The sequence below is a fragment of the Macrobrachium nipponense genome, chromosome 39, assembly GCF_015104395.2.
Source record: "Macrobrachium nipponense isolate FS-2020 chromosome 39, ASM1510439v2, whole genome shotgun sequence".
Classification (NCBI taxonomy): domain Eukaryota; kingdom Metazoa; phylum Arthropoda; class Malacostraca; order Decapoda; family Palaemonidae; genus Macrobrachium; species Macrobrachium nipponense.
In genome coordinates this window covers 3,008,513-3,027,821 of record NC_061099.1, presented here as the reverse complement: position 1 = coordinate 3,027,821, position 19,309 = coordinate 3,008,513, and the positions used below count along the sequence as shown (strand labels likewise).

Sequence of the window (19,309 nt, the reverse complement as noted above, 5' to 3'; positions counted from 1 at the left end):
TATGAAATCATTAAAGCCTGTTCATTTCAAAAGTTTGTCACCATAGTTGTAGAATATCCAAACTTATTATACAGGCACATTAATAATTTTCACATGTAAAAATTGCAGTGTGTATTGCAAAGCTGTAAAGTGCAGCGCTGAAAAATAATTTGCTACCAAATGACAGTATGAATGTATGCATATATTTCACAAAAATTTCAAGAAAATATACCATCAAAACTAGCAAATTAAGAATGCTCTCTAGTTTTATGAAAAAGAATAAATGTAGATTTTGTTGAGGACCAGATTGAAAATAATTTTGAGAAGGTAACTGACGCTGGTTGGAGCTGGAGCCAGCCAGTTCGTACGGTCAAGATCTAGCTTATATTCTAGGTCTTGGTTTGCACACGAATCAACGGTCAGCGTTATACATCTGATAAATATCCAAACGCATCCACAAATTAAATAGGATAAAACTAATTATATATTTTTTATGGATATATGTGTGAGACTTATAAAATAGAATAGTAAAAAATTTTCATAACTTATTATTAGATTTTAACTAGCATACGCTTTTTAAGTAAAAAGCGTGGAAATTTTTACGTGTGGATTCCACACTCCACACCTAATCACAATATGGACAAGATAAGCCGTATTAGTGACGTCATTTCCACACTTCGGCAGCCCTGGTCACATGCTCCCTTCACACGTAAATATCGGTGGGAGCATTCTACTTTTGTATTTACATATTTACATTTTTTTCAGCGTTGAGGTGTAAAAGCAATCAAATAGGATTATTTCATATTTTATGCTTGCTTTGGAAGCATTAATAATGTCATGACATTTTTTCCGTTTTTTTTTTTCTTTTTATTTAACATTTGAACTGATGTTTGATGACGACTTTGCTTTGGTCAAATGCTTCGTAAGAGTTTCTCTGAAATTTGGGTACACGTGTCATATTCTTAGAGTTTTTAAATATATGACATATTTCACTCATATGAAACATATTATGGCCTTACTGTATGCAATAATCGCGTTTTCGCATTGAAATATTACATAAATATGGAGCATGCTAGGTTGCCAGTTAGTGAATTTTGAATGAAATCCTATGGAGTCATGCTCCATATTTATGTGTTATTTCAACGAGAAAACACGATTATTGCATACAATAAGGCCATGATATGTTTCATAAAGGTGAAATCTGCCATATATTTCAAAACTGTGAGAAAATGTTACGTGAAGCCAAATTTCAGAAAAACTCTTACGAAACATTTTCAAAACTTTCGTTTACTCATCGCTGAAGCACGAAGTCGTCATCAAACCTCAGTTCAAACGTTAAATAAAAAAACGAAAAAAATTGTACTAACATTAATAATGCTTCCAAAGCAAGCATAAAATTTAAAATAGTCGTATTTGATTGCTTTTACACCTCAACGCTCAAAAAAATTTAATATGTATATACAAAAGTAGAATGCGCTAGCCGATATCAACGTGTGAGGGGAGCATGTGTGACGTATCATTAGTGTCGGTGCAACAACAACCACCGGGTGTAACAAAGTAGGTCTACAATGAGTAGAGACCATGATATTATCTTGAAAACCTTTACTTTATATGTGTTAGAGGAATGTTTGGATTTTCATAGATAGTTATTTGTTCTATTTCTTAAACATTTCAAAATTGATTGCACACTAGCAAATATTCGCCTATGCAATTATTCTTTTGTCAAAGCCAAAATATTATCCCTAGGCCTAGGTGTTAGATTTCTTTTCTTTACACTTATCATTCACATCTTTCTATTAACAATTTCTGGCCATAAAGCAAGTGACGTTATTTACACATTCTTGCACTTCAAGTTACCTTATGAAAGAATTAATTATACACCAAAAGCGAGCACAAGGACTTTTTAAGAAAATATTTTAAACCAGTTGAGAAACAAGTGTTCCATACGCCTTGATATTAATACTTATGATATTTCGATTAATAGCCATATTCTACGCATAACCAAAACCATCATCATCTTTTATTCCTCAAAGAACAGGTAATCTTTACAAATAAAAACATTGGTAACAGATTACATTTCAGATGGCTTACATTATTTTTTTAGGCCTATAAATCATTTTGCAACATACAGGCAGCTTAAACTCAGCCGAAAACTTCAACATTCAAAGAAAACTTGTTTTAATTCATATTCCTACTTTGAAATTGTTGTTATGACTGTTGAGCTTATTAGGTCTACTGTCACAATGCTGCAGACGTGGTTATGTTGACCAGCCTTAGGAGCATTTTCAGTGTGCTTTCAATTTTGGCACCGCTAGTCTAATCACGCCGCACTTTGAATTGAGCAACGTAAAAGAAAAAAAAAATCTGTTCAAATCACACAGATTACGAATCATACCAATGCATAAAAGGGATAATATCTATTCAACCATAAGGATCATAGGGCTAGCTGTGAATTCGCAAACTTGTCGACAAGTATGACATTACAAATAAAAAAAAAGTTTAGCACTACTTAGCAACGTCACGTTGAGTCTGAAAATCTGGACGATACAAAAAGAATCATGTCGCATGAGATTTGAGCGCCACTGTACGTCTGATTATAGTAGATGCCTCGGAATTCTGCACGATGATTCACCTTTATTTCATTTTATCCAGATCATTAGCGTCTGTTTTCAGTTCGCTGTATTTTTAGGTGATACTAAAAAAAAGAAAAAAAAAGAAAGCTACGACATAACACCATTTCATTCCGAAAGTGGGATCTCGTTGTCGGTTAAAAATCCAAACCCGGATGTTGTGGATTTGGAAAAAAAAAAAAAAAAAAAAAAAAAAAAAAAAAACGCTACCTGGCGAGAGTTGAACACAAATGACAGCAATATATCTGAGATTTCGTAGACCACTGGAGGTATTGTGAAAGTAAAACGTTTGTGTAGAGAAAACATGATCTTTAAATTCAGAAATGAACACGATTGTAATAGCAAAACGTCGTTAATGTACCTGAAAAAAAAAGAGGGAAAAAAAAGTTTGTGCCTCTCGTATGCTAACTGAGCAGTATCCGAAAAGTCTAATACACCGAATGATTAACTGGCCATTTGAACCCACGGTTCGCATACTTACGGTGGAAAGCGCTGTTTATCAGCCTATTGATATCTCTTGAGCTGAAGAACGTCTTCAAGTCCTGTATTATATCGGGGGAACTACGGTCTATCTCCTCCGGTTTGCAGACGACTCTCGGAGCACAGGATTTTTTAACTTTGTTGTAGTTGACTTGTTTCTGCAATAATAGAAAAAGGTATTTAATAGGAGTGCGAAGAAAAAGAAAGTTTAGTTTATAGCAAAACGACATTACTACCGCGGCCAGCTGCCTGTCAGTCGCCAACCGGAATATGTACATCTTTTGTTTGTTTATGTTATTGATATTTACCGTCTTTTGTTTATGCTTTTACGTTCATCCTCAAAGGGCTGGTACTAAACACGGCGCCCACCTTTCGCGTAGACTAGAAGTTAAAGAACTAGTCTTCAATTTTACCAGTATATTATGAGATATTTAGAGAGTTATTTTAATATTTTTAATAAATTTTATCAGAGTATAATGTTAACAGAAGTAGCTTCTTCTGACGTCACATGACTCAAAAGGTAGGAAATATAATATGAAAATGCCCTCGCTGGAAATGAATTCCTGTAGCATTCCAGAGGATGAGGCGGGTCCATATTAAGCCGGTGGAAGAAGTTTGAAAAAGGAGCATTAGGCCTACGTCGTGATAGGAAAACCTTGAATCCATTAGACCGACTCGACCAGCCCTCACCAAAGAGAGTGTAGACGGAACCATTTTTATAATTCCATTTAGATGAAAAATAATGTTCTGGGTTATTTCATAGCTTGAAAATGATTACCCCAGAGTCTCACCGAAGTAATAAAAAGTATTGCTATTGGAGAGTCACAAACGAAGATGTTTGTGTATGAAGGATGTTGGGGTTTGGGGGTTTCAGTTGGAGGGTTAACGGCTTACTCTGGGTGAGGCCACGTTCGTCCCTTCGCCTCTCACTTGTATGGGATGACGGTGCAAGTTTTCTATTCACTAGGCCGAGAGAACTCGTCTATAATATAAGAACTTGCAACAATCGGATTTCGTCTGTAGACCAAATTATCTTCCAAAGTTTTTGCTAGTCTCAACTTTCCTCTTCTCCGGCGCCAGGAATAGGCTAAACCACCCATCCAACACCCAATCTCTCTCTCTCTGGTTAAAGGTTACCTATTTGGCGACTTGTTTTCACTATTATTTGTATGAATCATCCTCTTTCGCTGCCTAGCACCTGCTTCTAAGCACTCAAGTTTCTTACTTATCACTGGTGTGGGGAGGTTTGAAAAGTAAAATGACGGAGGTTAAAGGCATTTAGTTTTTTAGTATCCGACCAGCCGTATATACTACAGAGGCGTTTATTTTATGCATTGTTTCATGTAATAATCATAGCCTACATGCGTTGAAAGTAAGCTTAATCTTTAAATGTATGTTTTTTATATTAGAATTGATTGGATAACTAGAAGCCATATTAAGATAAAAGCGTCTCTGACGAACTTGTTTTTGTTAGATCCAACGCAAGTAAAGTGTATTTACATGTAAAATATAACTCTGATAAACTAACTTTACACGCGAAGTAGCTCATAAATATTACATTTACATGAATATACAGATACGTAGAGAGGAATACTCGATTATATTAGAAGCCGGAATTAGTACGTTCATATGCCTACATCGTTCGTCTCATCATATAGGTACCTTATCTGAAGAGGGTGACGAGTCTGGGTAACCTACTTGGACTAACTGCTTCTTTATGATAATAATAATACACTTTCGGCTGACTGTTTTTCACCCTCTTTTGAGTTTGCGTTGTACTGAGTAATGTATATTTATAATATATATTTGTATGTAGGTGTATATACCTATAGTATATATACCTATATATGATATATATAATAATATATATATATATATATATATATATATACATACATACATATATATATATATATATATATATATTATATATATAAATTTAGCACGCATGCACGCAAACAACATACACACGCGCGCGCGCACATACATATAATGGTTCTTGGCGTACAGTGACGAGCGTTTCCAGAGTATGAAGAAATTGGAAAGTTTAGAGGGCACTGTGGCTAATAAATAATATATATATATTATATATATATATATATAATATATATATATATATATATATATATATATATATATATATATATATATTAGACTATATAATATATATATATATATATATATATATATATATATATATATATATATTATGTAATATATATATATATTATATATATATATATATATATATATATATATATATATATATATATATATATATATATATATATATATATATATATATATATATATATATATATATATATATATATATATATATATATATATATATATTATATATATATAGTAATTACTGTACCTTTTTTATACACAAAACTCAAGTTACAAGTGTCGTTTGATATCCAATTCGACCAACCTCGGAAATAATACTGAAGGGGAATTATACCTGGAAAGATATTTTATATCAAATATAAAATTCATGGATGGAATTCTCAGTTACAGTGCAAATTAAAAATTTCATCTCTGAAACAGACGATTTTTCAGAGCCATCACGGGCAAGCGGGTTGGATACACTTTTCCTCTGGAGAAAAACTGGCAACTCTATTCCTGCCCCTGCCTTCTCAAAATGGAGGACGCTTGGGAGTTTACGTAATTTCTTTATCTGCCTCGTCTGTTTTTGACGTCGGGGAGAGAGAGAGAGAGAGAGAGAGAGAGGAGAGAGAGAGAGAGAGAGATTGATCTACGTAAGAAACAAAAACAAGTAACTAAATATAGAATTAAAAAGAAAATAAAAACTGATTATTTCATTTCCTTGATGATGAAGGAGCATCAGAAAAATAATTGAGTAAATAAGTCACTCTTGAAAAGTTCCATTTAAATAGGACTCGTCTTCTGAGTAGTATTAATAATAATTAACTAACGAGGCTATATTATTGACAATTAAAAGCCAGAGTAGTGTTAAAAATATATTTTTGTACACTGTTAAAAATGACTAGGAGAGACTTTCGGATACAGCTCTGCATCCCTCTTCAGTCCTACTGATGGTCAGTAGGACTGAAGAGGAATACAGAGCAGTATCCCAAAGTCTCTCCTAGTCATTATGGATACGGGGCAGTATCCCAAAGTCTCTCCTAGTCATTTTTAACATTGTGCAAAAATAAATTATAACACTACTCTGGCTTTTAATTGTCAATAATAATAATAATAGTCTTTAATAATCAAGTCTTGCATTACACTGCAGTATCGATCGAAACGGTATACTGTCAATAGCTGCATAGAGTGCATTTCACATTTCACAGTCAAAAAAAAAAAAAAAAAAAAATTACTTCTTATCACATTTCAAGTTCCTTCTAAGTACAGTCTCCTGACAGTGATTGCTAATCAGTCTGAGACTGGTGCCATTCAGGCTTGCTGAGTGGATGACATTGATGAAACAGTAGGTGGACGTCGTGGTCATTAGCATTTAGGTCAACATTGCGATTATTCCCGTCGAGATGGACTCTGGGACCGCGTTGCATTTCTGCAACTTTCCAAATACCGCAGCGCGCGTGCGCTCTCAAACATGTGCTCCTGTGTGTCTAATCATCTAAGATGTAAAAATAACAACACTGGCTTTGAACGTAACGGATATATTTAGTATATTGCTTCCTATAAATAATTTATCATCCATGTTTCTATTCACTGACGCACTTATATAAATTGGTACAGTGTAACAGGGTTCAATGCGCTGTTGATGAGCCTTCAGTGTATAAGAATTTTTTTACATAAAGACGTAGCTTAATAGTGCTATATTTATGTTTAGTTGCTGGGGTTCTGTTTCGTTCATTATGTATCGGGGTTGCATTCAGTGTGCAGTAGGCATGGTGCTTGCAAGCCCATCTCTTAAGACTTGCTGAAAATCGGTAGGTTTATACATTGTGGAGCTATATTATATATATATATATATATATATATATATATATATATATATATATATATATATATATATATATCTAATAAAAGGAGCCCATAAAAACTCCAAAATATAGAGAGAAAATACTATATTTCAAAGACTGCTGTCTCTCTTTTCAGGTAAATGAATGAGAAAAGTTACAGAAAAGGTGGTATTTATACCGAGAGATCCATCCACAGTTAAGCCAATTTAGGTCACTCTCACTGATAATCCTTCTTTAATCCTCTTAAGCGTTGGTTGAAGAGGATTAAAGAGGGATTATCAGTGGGAGTGACCTAAATTGGCTTAACTGTGGATGGATCTCTTGGTATAAATACCACCTTTTCTGTAACTTTTCTCATTCATCTACCTGAAGATAGAGACAGCAGTCTTTGATATATAGTATTTTCTCTCTATATTTTGGCGTTTTTATGGGATCCTCTTATTAGATGGAATTCTGTTGTAACAGAACTTCTTTACCAGTCATATATATATATATATTATATTATATATATTATATATTATATTATATTATATATATATATAATAATTATAGTATATTATATATAATATACATTATAATATATATATATACATATATACTATATATATACATATATACATATTATATATATGAAATTGTAATAGCCACTATGCCCTCTTAACTTCTTGAATTCTTTGCTCATTTTTGGATACACTACAAATTTCTTTGAACTTGGATATTCAGGCTTTTTAGTGGCAAGCGTATCCAAAAAAGAGCAAAGAATTCAAGAAGTTAAGAGGGCATAGTGGCCATTACAATTTCATATGTATCTGGTAAAAACGTGACCAGTAGATTTTACATATACTATATATATATATACTATATACTTATATATATTATATTATATATATATGTAATGGTATGATGTATGTATGTAAATCGTGATGTATGTAATGTATGTAAAATGTAGTATGTATGTATGTATGTCTGTATGTATGTATGTATGTTGTATGTATGTATGTATGTATGTAGTGTATGTATATGTAGTAAATATATACATATATTACACACACACACACACACACATATATATATATATATATATATATATATATATATATATATATATATATATATATATATATTTATTAAACAAACTATTATTTGTTCTTACCATGCAGACGTCGAATCCAGGTTGACAGGTCGTAGGAATTTCGACCTCATGTTGACAATTCGAACACCGGAGGCACTGCAAGGCGGTTGACACCGAAGACAAAGCCAGTAGTATCAACAAAACCGAACACAAAGACTTGGCCATGTTTGCTTTTGCTGAAATAGATCAAGAAGTTGAAAATTATTGGCGTTTCAATAATGCCTACTCTCTCTCTCTCTCTCTCTCTCTCTCTCTCTCTCTCTCTCTCTCTCTCTCTCTCTCTCTCTCCCGTGTGTGTGTGTGTATTAATCCGTCAGATGACAGTTGGAAAATTTACATACAGGCGTCTCATATTCATATCACTACAGAACGCCAAGAATATATTACGAAATCTTATTTTTACTTAGTGATAAACAGATGAGAAAATGAGGGAAATACGATAGTTACAGAGAATATTTATATTTACGGAGAATTTTATAAAATTATTGCGATCATATGAAACGAAATTTAGCATTCCATTTTGTGAACAAATTGTGACACAAATAATCTGGGAAGTTTTATATCATCTACCTCGTGATTACCACTTTTATCACGAATTTTTTCTTCGTTCTTGTTATTATTATTTTTTATACTACTTTCCCAGACAGTTAACTATCAGTAAATGAAGTAGCACGACAGAATAAATGTAAATATACGTAAATTTTTTACGTAAAATAGAATGAGGTTAATTGCAACTTTAATAACTTTTTGGCGAGTTTCATTGCCGAGTAATTTTGACCGCAAATAGGTCGCGGATATTTTCTTTTTAAACCTTGAAGCATTGTGTAACTTTAGCACAGGCAAAAAAACAAACAATCGCATTTTTGCCGTCTAAAATTTGAGTATTATTAGATAATTTCAGCAGCAACATCGTTTATCAAAGCTTCTAAATAAAATTTGACAGAAGATAGAAACAATGGGAAAGTATTTCTCTCTCTCTCTCTCTCTCTCTCTCTCTCTCTCTCTCTCTCTCTCTCTCTCTCTCTCTCTCTTCCTTACACACACACACACACACACACAGACACACACAGACGGGTTCGGTTATACCACTGGCCTTGGGTTATACCTGAGCGATATCGAGTGACGGTGTGAAATTTAAACTCCTCGCCAAGCCGCAGAGCTGGTTCAAGAACTGGACTTGTTGAAGCTCAGAGCTTAAGAGTGCGCAAGCTTGCATAAAGCGCGCGCCCTCTTGTTGTTGAAGATTAAGCTGACCTTATGCCAGCACGGGCTCTTGCTCATAGAGCAGCCAGTAGAACGCAGTCCCTTCTCTGCGGTCTCTTAATTAAAGACTGTTTTCTGAGAGCGAGCGGATACACTAAACGCACACACACACACACACACACTATATATATATATATATATATATATATATATATATATATATATATATATTAGTATATATATATATATATATATATATATATATATATATATATATATATATAAGCGAATACCACAGGAAAATTAAAGGCAGAAATCCTGGATTTCTGCCTATCATTTCCCTGTGGTATTCGCTTATTTAATGAAGTCACATGCCATCTATTGTGATTTTTTAAACACACACACACACACACACACACACACACATATAAATATATATATATAATATATATATATATATATATATATATATATATATATATGTGTGTGTGTGTGTGTGTGTGTGTGTGTGTGTGTGTGTGTGTGTGTGTGTGTGTATTTGCGTAAGCCGTCCTATAAACAATCGGGCTTTCATATAAAATATCCCCCATTGACATATCAAGTTGAACTTCGCAAGTATTTTTGTAAGTCCCGAAACCGAATTAATTTGTTCATTCTTGTTTCGATCTTGAAATCGGGACTGGTTATCAACTCTGAGCATAAGAAACTAATAATTAATAGTAATAACAACAGCCAGATCATAGTAGACACTCGTCGCAGTACAGACTAGATTTCATGTTTACTTTTTGAAACGCTGGTGCGTCAATATCGCCATATCACTGGGTCACGGTGGCCTCCATTGTTTTTTGAAAACTTGAATTTGAAATCAGTCAGAAACACACTAAATGCACCCATAGAAAAAGTCTATATTTCTCGAAGAAAATAAACCGAAATTCGCGAACACCAATTCAGCAGTTTTAAGATTTTCCGAAAATAAAAATGGAAAGCCACTGAAGAGTTAGTTTTGAAACTAACCTTTCTTTCACAGTAGTGCACACTATTACAACGGTTCCCTGTCCCTCTTTCCTCTCTCTCTCTCTCCCTGTGAGAATGTATGGTAGAGCTCCTGCTCCAAAGACGAACGCCCCTAGACTGGTCACGGACACGGAGAGAGGAGGAACCACACGCCACTTCTACCTCCAACAGATCAAATTGTCTTCTACCGTAAGGGATAGGGAGGAAAAGTGTTGTGGGGGAAGCTGGTTGGGGGGCGGTCGGACGAGAACAGTGCGGGGACGGAGAAGCACCTTAGAGGAACACTTTCGTCGAAGAGGACGGGAGGCGGGAGGGTGGAAGAGGGCGTTGGGGGGTGGGGTGGGGGAGGGGGAAGGGGTCTTATTATTTTTCAGTGTTTTCATTGCGCACCTCTTCCAAGTTCGTCTCCCCGTCCGTGATGTCACAAAAGCTGCCCATCAATCAATTCTGGTAACCAGTCCCACCTGGTCTGAAGATGAAGGAAAACCTTTTCTCTCATCCTGTTTATCCGGCCCTCCCAAAATACAATGAAAAATACCCCCCTTCCTGCCCCCGCCTCTCTCTCTCTCTCTCTCTCCTCTCTCTCTCTCTCTCTCTCTCTCTCTCTGTCTGCGCCCCTCCACTACAAGGTCCTCCCTTGTCGAAACAAAGAACGTGAGAACGGTCCTCCTCCATGCCACCTATTCCGTGTCATGCCCCACTTTGAAAAGGGCATTTTGTGTTGCGTACGAAAAAACACCCATTTACGTAGGTGCGTACACAAACGCGTATTGTAAACAAAAGTCCAGAAACGCATATTTATATGTCAAGTGTGTATACGGTATTATTGCGTATGCTTTATATTTTCCAACGCAGTTTTCCTCATCATAAACAAACTGGGATATAGTATTTATTTACATGTGACAATTGATGGTATTAGTCCCTTTCTCTTCTTATGAAATAATGTTGAAGCAATACAATAAAAGCTATAAACAACTGCTATCACTGTGACAGAAAATAGACTTTCTGTCCATTATTCTGAGGCACGTCTAATACTGTAACCTAAGATAGTCTCGCACATGTTCACATGGTCGAGGTTGTTTTTGATACGACCGGAAAATGCAGATTCTCAGCAAGGCCAGTAAAAACTGGTGTTGTGTACGTCTTAATTCCTTATTCCAGCTAATCAAAATGAAATTGATGTTTGTTTGTTTGAAAGAGTTTTTTTTTTATTTCTCACAGAATCTTCGTTAATTTTTAATCTAATTCCTTATCCTAAGAAATAAAGCGAATTAAAATAGGATGTTTTAATTTCTCCCATAAAAGTGACTGTCGTATCTCTTACCCACTTGACAGAAAAATGATTAATTGGCGAAAGGCGAGAAAGGAAGAGAGAAAACGAGAGAAACTCTCGTTCAGGATTCTCTGCCTGTGCTCCAAGACGAAACAAATCTGTCAATCAACGCGGGTCGGATTTGCGATTCTAATGAATCATCTGGTATTTAGGGGAGCGATCGCCCTTGACTAGCCTCCAGCTGGTCAGATCGAGAATTAATACACGTCAGATCAGACCTTTCTCTCTTATAATCTGGTCAGATCGTTTATTCTTATTTTTCCTGAGGGTCCGATTGGCAAGTTCGATATGACTTTTTTTTTTTTTATTATTTATTTACTTATTATTATTTTTTCTCTGCAATACTTTTTACCTGAAATGATGTGATTAACATAAGTGACCAGAGGTTTACTCATAATGAATTTCGATTGATTGATCGATTCGTTCTTTGGTTATCCGGTGAGCTCAGCCATACGTATATACATAAAGTAAAAAGTTTTTCGATATAATTAACAAGGAAGCCGACAATGATAGTAACGGTAGAGCAATCAGCTGGAAGCTTCCGTATGTAATTAATTTTTATTGATTAGTTCTTTGTTTATCCGATGAGTTACAACATACATAGTATACATACAGTAAAAACTCCTTTGATGTCATCAACAACGACGCCAATGATGTTAGCAACCGCAGAACGAAAACTTATTAGCAGACGAGAAAGGAAACGGGGACCAGCGGAAGGCTCCCATCTGCTATAAAAGAGAGAGAGAGAGAGAGAGAGAGAGAGATAAAGACATTGCTATAGAAACGGGAAACTTTCGCTTTGATGGTCTCAACCTTTTCCATAGCACAACCCCACCTCCCCCCTCCCCACCTTTTCCAACTCCTCCAAATCCCCCTCCCCCCTCTACAAACCCCCCTTCTCCCACCCCCCTTCTCCATCCAACCCCAACGCCCCATATCCCCGTAGACGTAAGACACACACACACACACACATGCACACACACACACACTTCCCGCCATAGCATTCACTCGACAGACGAAAACGGCCTTTTTACCAATCTTCATTAACACACACAGCGCACCAACGGAAATCCTGAAAGGGGGACGAGGATTTGATGAGTATAAAAATTGACGGAAACTAGGTGTGTGATGAATTCCATTTTCGAAGGAGAGAGAGAGAGGGAGAGAGAATGTTTCAGTCTAATGGTTCCGTCCTGGCGGGGTGAGGGATTACCGTGTCGTGAAGAGAGAGAGAGAGACAGAGAGAGAAAGCCGTCTTTATTCCATACCACATACGCACTCTTCCGTTAACTTGGAAGAAAAAAGAAGCAGGTAAACAAACCATATTAAGTGATTTTTCTTTAGGGCTAATTTATATATAAATGAGATATATCTAATCATTCAAGAAGTCGTTAAACTTCAGCTCAAAATCATATGTGTGTGTGTGTAAATGTAAACATATAGTATATGTGCGTGTTGTGGACGTTTTCTGCAGACAGTTTCATCCACGATTCATCAGTTAACGTCTTTCCACGGGACCCATACCATGTTCGAAAAGATGCCTGTATACATAATGTATGTATATATATATATATATATATATATATATATATATATATATATATATATATATATATATATGTATATATATATGTGTGTGCGTTCGTGTATATATATATATATATATATATATATATATATATAATGTATATATATAATATATACGTATATATACATATATATATATATATATTATATATATATATATATATATATATATATATATATATATATATATATATATATATATATATATATGTGTGTGTGTGTGTGTGTGTGTATGTATGTATGTATGTATGTATGTATGTATGTATGTATTTATTTTTGAATTTTCATAAGAAGGTTCAACATCCCCAAACAAAACAGCATCTTCGAGGGGACTTATCTCGGTGATTTAAATGTCAACGCAAGGCCACACTCGCTCATCCCAAACTGCGTAACATGTATCCAGAATCTTAGGCCACGAAACAACTGTCAATATAACCGAGGAGAATCGACTAAGAATGTCACTATAGCCAAGGTCCACTACAGCCTCATAACAAGAGACGGGCGGGACGCGGCTGTAGGGACAACGCTTATTCATAATTTTCTCTGTACATAATTCTCATTTCGTCGCGTTGTTCTTACTTCCCCCTGAGAGAGCATTCAGCGGGCTTTCCGTCAGTGTATAAAGCTTGTATAACCACATATTGTGTACTTTTATATTTTGTATTTTATGTCTCTAAAGAAACACAAATCGGGTCTCGCCGACCCACTTTTACTCTCTCTGCGCGGGCCGGTGACCACATTTCCGTCCGCATGCTGTATATTTATATTTCCCTTGACTGTAATAAGCTTAATCTTAAACAACAACAATAAAAATCAGTACACTTCCACCTGCCTCTTTGTCCACCTCTCACAACTGGTGACCCCGGAGTGACGGTGACACAAGCGGTTTTGGCTCAGCCATTAAGGGACTCACTACCTGCCGCTCACCTTCAGAGATCTTTAACGGACTCATACGGCGCCTCAGTATAGATCTCTGAAAGCTCCTACCGTGGAAATAACCAACGCCTCTAACGGACTAAATACGCATACCTCCCAATGTGTGTTTCAGGGCGCGTTTCCTCAAACGTTTTGGCCCGCATTCACGACACTGTCGACCGTTTTGTGTAGAGAGGACAATGGGCGAAACAGTACCTCCTCGCGGGAAACCCGGGCCTCGCCCCAGCGACGGACTCTGACACAGCGGCCGCTCAAGCTGTCAAATTGCCCCCCTTCACAACGGCTGACCCGTCTTCCTGGTTCTTCTTCCGAGCCGAAGGGCAATTCCGGATCGCGGAGGGGCTCACAAACAAAGTGCTGCAGGCTTGACCTCGTCGCAGCAGCTCTCCCGACAGAGGTGCTCGGCCGAATATCTAACTGGGCTGACCGGGTCGAGCACGAATCGGACTTGTCACGCTCGACGAGATAAAAAGAAAAGGCTCTTGACAGCCTATTCCGTGCCTATCGCTGAAAGGGCCGCCCGCGCCCTCGACCTAGTCGCGAACCCCATGCGCGGCGCCGACACCCAAGATGCCTGGGACACTGTGATGGCCTCGTCCGTCTGCCCGAAATAGCCCCGACGGAAAAAAGGTAGAGATCAGCCTGAGCCGCGAAATATTCCTGCGGCAACTCGAGCCGGACGTCCGAAGCAGCTGACCGACGCGTACACCCTAGAGGACGACGAACTACTAGAGAAGGCAAAGAAGCTGACGTTGTCAAACAATGCCGCAAAGCTCGCCGCCCCTCCCCGATCCTCCGTGTGCCTGGCCGCAGAGAAGGAAGAAGACGACGACGACCCAACGCAAGAGATCGGCGCCATATCCCAAGGGAAGTCCTCCCACACGCAGCGAGGTGAAAACTCCTGGTGCCGCTTCCACTGGAGGTTCGGGAGATTCGCCAGGAGGTGCGAAAGCCCTTGCACCTTCCAACAGTCAAAAAACGACGACGGCAAACGAAACCAAAGCCCTAACGTGGGAGGCCGAACAAGAGAAGGCTTTCAACGAGACGAAGAAGGGCCCTCGCCAGAGCGGCGACATTATGCCACCAAGACCCTGCTGCCCCTTTACGCCTCACCAACCGACGCCAGCAACGTCGCCTGCGGGGCTGTCCTCGGAGCAGGGTGGTCCAAGGGCCGAAGCCCAAGACCACTCGCCCTTCTACAGCAAAAAACTATCAGCCGCCGCAGACGAAGGGCTACAGCACGTTCGACCGCGAACTCCTGGCAGTGTACCAAGCAGTGCGACATTTCCGCTACCTCCTCGAGGGCTCCCCCTTTACGATCAGGACGGACCACCTCCCTTTGGTACATGCCTTCACAAGGCGGGCGACGCTTGGTCAGCAAGACAACAGAGGCACCTAGCAGCCATCGCAGAGTTCGGTTGCACCATCCAGTACGTGCCTGGCGAGAAGAACCCCGTGGCAGACGCCCTATCGAGGATAGAAATCAACGCCGTGCGTCTCGGGGTCGACTACGAAGACCTCGCCCGGGAACAGGCTGCCGACCCGGAGACTGCCGCATACCGCACTGCTATCACCGCCCTCAAGTGGGAAGACGTGCCTTTCGGACCCGCAGGCATGACGCTCCTCTGCGACATCAGCACGGCCGCCCGCGCCGCTGATCCCAGCCTCCCGAAGGAAAGCCGTGTTCGACGTCATACACGGACTCTCGCACCCCTCGGGCCGGACGACGGTGCGCCTCCTGACGGAGAAGTTCGTCTGGCATGGAATTCGGAAGGACTCCCTCGATTGGGCCAGGACCTGCGTGCCTTGCCAAACTAGCAAAATCAGTCGGCACACGGAATCAGGCGTGGGGAAATTCCGCAGCCGAAACGAAAGATTCGGCCCTCACATCCACATAGACGTCGTTGGCCCCCTGCCCCCGTCGGAAGGCGCCAGGTACCTCCTGACGGTAATCGATCGCATCCACCAGATGGCCCGAGGCACGCCGATGTCGGAGGCTGGGACCACGAAAGCATGTGCCGAAGCACTCCTCACCAGCTGGATCAGTCGATTCGGGAGTGCCAGACGAAATCACGACAGACCCGCGGACCAGTTTTCCTGTCGGAGTTGTGGACTGCCTTGGCCCGCCTAATGGGAACGTCGCTACATGCCACCACCGCCTACAACCAGCAGCTAACGGCATGGTGGAGAGAGTCCACCGTTCGATCAAGGCTTCCCTGATGGCGCGCTGCACCGACGAAAATTGGAAGAGCCAACTACCGTGGGTCCTCCTCGGTCTCAGGACTGCCCCGCGGGCAAACGGCGAGGCATCACCCGCGAAGAAGGTATACGGGGAGCCATTAACAGTCCCTGGCGAGTTCTTCCCGACCAATGCCGACGACGCTGACGTCTCCATCGCCAGGCTTCGGGAATCCGCCGGGAAGTTCACGCCCTGCGTCAAAACCTTCTCCGACAGAACCAAACGTTTCCTCCGAAGGCCCTATCATCGTGCAAGCACGTCTTTGTCAGGGACGACGGCCGCCGCCCGCCTCTAACGAGACCCTACCGCGGTCCCTTCCGCGTCCTACGACGCACTGACAAGGCATATCTCTTATCCATCAACGGTCGCGAGGACTGGGTCACAATCGATCGCCTGAAAACCAGCCTTCATCATGACGAGGACCTCACAGACGCGGATTCCACAGGGCGCCTCAATCTTCCTCGGAAAAAAGCGACTCCTTCGATCGCCAAACCTCCTAGCCGTAGCCGCGGCCGCCCTCGAAAGACGGTCGAACCCCCCGAGGATCACCTCAGGGGAGGCATCCCGTCCCCGGAAAACCCCGAGGATCTAACACAACAACTAATATCACGCACCCGAGGGGCGCCTCCGCCGTCCAGCTCACTTCCCGCAGAGTGACTACCCGAAAGTACAAAGAAGTCAGCCAACAATCATACCTAATTATTGTCTTAGGGGGGAGTATTTTGTAAGGACAACGCTTATTCATAATTTTCTCTGTACATAATTCATCATTCGCGTTGTTCTTACTTCCCCCTGAGAGAGCATCAGCGGGCTTTCCGTCAGTGTATAAAAGCTTGTATAACCACATATTGTGTACTTTTATATTTTGTATTTTATGTCTCTAAAGAAACACAAATCGGGTCTCGCCGACCCACTTTTACTCTCTCGCGGGCCAGTGACCACATTTCCGTCCGCATGCTGTATATTTATATTTCCCTTGACTGTAATATTTTTACGGGCTGCTCTGTGAGCAAGAGCCCGTGCTGGCACAAGGCCAGCTTAATCTTAAACAACAACGTAATAAAAATCAGTACACTTCCACCTGCCTCTTTGTCCACCTCTCACACGGCTGTGCGCAGACGACATCTTGGACGATGACCAACCTTCGAACCAGAACTAGCATGGCCTTCGTCCTCATAGCAAGAGGGCAGGCCCTCGCCTATAGCATAGGTAGAGTGGCATTAGCAAGGTTCCACTTGACCTTTTTATCGTCCCTCTCTCCCTTCTCTCTCCTCCTCCTCCTCCTCCTCCTCTTCTTTGACGTCAGTAGTTTTTTGGGCATAGCTTCATACAGCATTACTAATTTTTCCTCTTTTTCCTCCCCTTCTTCGTCTTTTTCTGCTTCTTCTTCTTCTTTGTAATCACTAGTTTTTTAGGGCGCAGCTTCATACAGCATTTCTGTTTCGGTTTCAGATCGAAAACTCCCTGCTCGGCTGCCCAAGCCAAAGGTTCTTCTGATTAATTCCAAACGGACACCGCTCACACCTTGTATTTTCAAGCAGGGCTGACGGGTAGAACGGGCAGTTTGATAGCGTAAGAGAGGCAAGATTCACAAGAACGAAGAAAAGGGAAATAGAAAGAATGAGGGGTCAATTAAGCCGTAGAGAATGACTAGCCGAGTCTCTTAATGTAGGGAAGATTATAGGAAACGCAGTAACAATCTATCGTTTTCCTACAAGCAGGTAAATCTGCGTTAATGTCACTATGCCACATGAATTCAAATAAATTTAGTCTATTCATCGCATTTCCGTAGTGGTAGTATTAATAGTAGTACTAGTAGAAGGGATTTGCCTTTGAAAAGGCTCACTGTTTTCTGACAGGATCCCGACCGTTTTACCAACCAGGTATTACAAGAAAACAAAGGTGGAACAAAAGCTCTCGTTTGCTAGGGTAGATAATCTGTCCTTCAATAAAAAGTCTGATAAAAGTAAAAAAGGCGAAGGTTGTTCACCTCCCAAGGTTAATATTTATTTTAGAACTTAAAAAAAAAAGTCAAGAACCCTATTCTATCTATAGGCACTATATACGTGCTATTCGATTATTTTTGTTTTTGTTTTTTTATCGTCAACGTCTAATCAACTTCCACAGCCTCCAAAAACGAGTTTTTAACGTTTTTTTGCTCGAAATACGAAGATGAAAAAAAGAATCGGACTCACCCAAGAGTTTCTTCACAGGGGACAATATCCCACACCGGCCCTACATTCCCGACTATTTGTAGTCGACGGAGGCAGCAAGCTCTAGAAGAAGACGAAGGCGCCTGCCACAAACAATTGCAACACCCAAACAGCTCATTACCCCTGACGGGAGTTGTGGTATCTGTTGATTCTGTGCTACACCCCCTCCCCCCTTCCCCCCCCCCCCCCCCACCACCCCCAACATGGAGATGTAAGTGCCGAGCGTGACACGTCATTCGGAAAGCTGTTATAATACCTGACCCCCCGGGACTCCTTGAGTGATTCAGGACACGGGACGCTCCTTCTGACCGGTATAAGACGCAGTAGCTTGATGGACAAGCACAGTTCTGATTGCTTTCCTGTGTACGTATGCGTGTGCTAGTGTGTGTGTGTGTGTATTCGTTGAACTTCGTTCAAATACACACTCACAACTTACCGATGAGTGTTTGGCCAAGCACAGGTCTAATTGATTTCGTGTGTACGTATGTGTGTGTGTTGGTGCGTGTAACGTATGCATGTAGCGATGTATGTAAGTATTCGTTAAAATTTCTTTGTAAATACATTGGCAGTTTAATGATGAGTGTGTATAGGAAAGGCCCTCTAACGA

At 39.9% G+C, this 19,309-nt stretch overlaps 1 long non-coding RNA gene across 2 annotated transcripts in view; it reads right to left on the bottom strand.

Moving 5' to 3' along the window:
- Positions 1-18,837, bottom strand: part of LOC135210031 (uncharacterized) — a 29,183-nt gene extending 10,346 nt beyond the window's left edge. The window contains exons 1-3 of one of the 2 annotated variants that reach the window (XR_010313433.1): positions 18,685-18,837; positions 8,199-8,353; positions 3,091-3,247 (exon numbers count right to left, since the gene is read on the bottom strand). This is a non-coding gene — a long non-coding RNA (uncharacterized LOC135210031). Of the gene's footprint in view, positions 1-3,090; positions 3,248-8,198; positions 8,354-10,394; positions 10,644-18,684 lie in introns of those variants that run through there. The other variant, XR_010313434.1, reaches the window with a different exon arrangement.
- Positions 18,838-19,309: the final 472 nt, after the last annotated feature.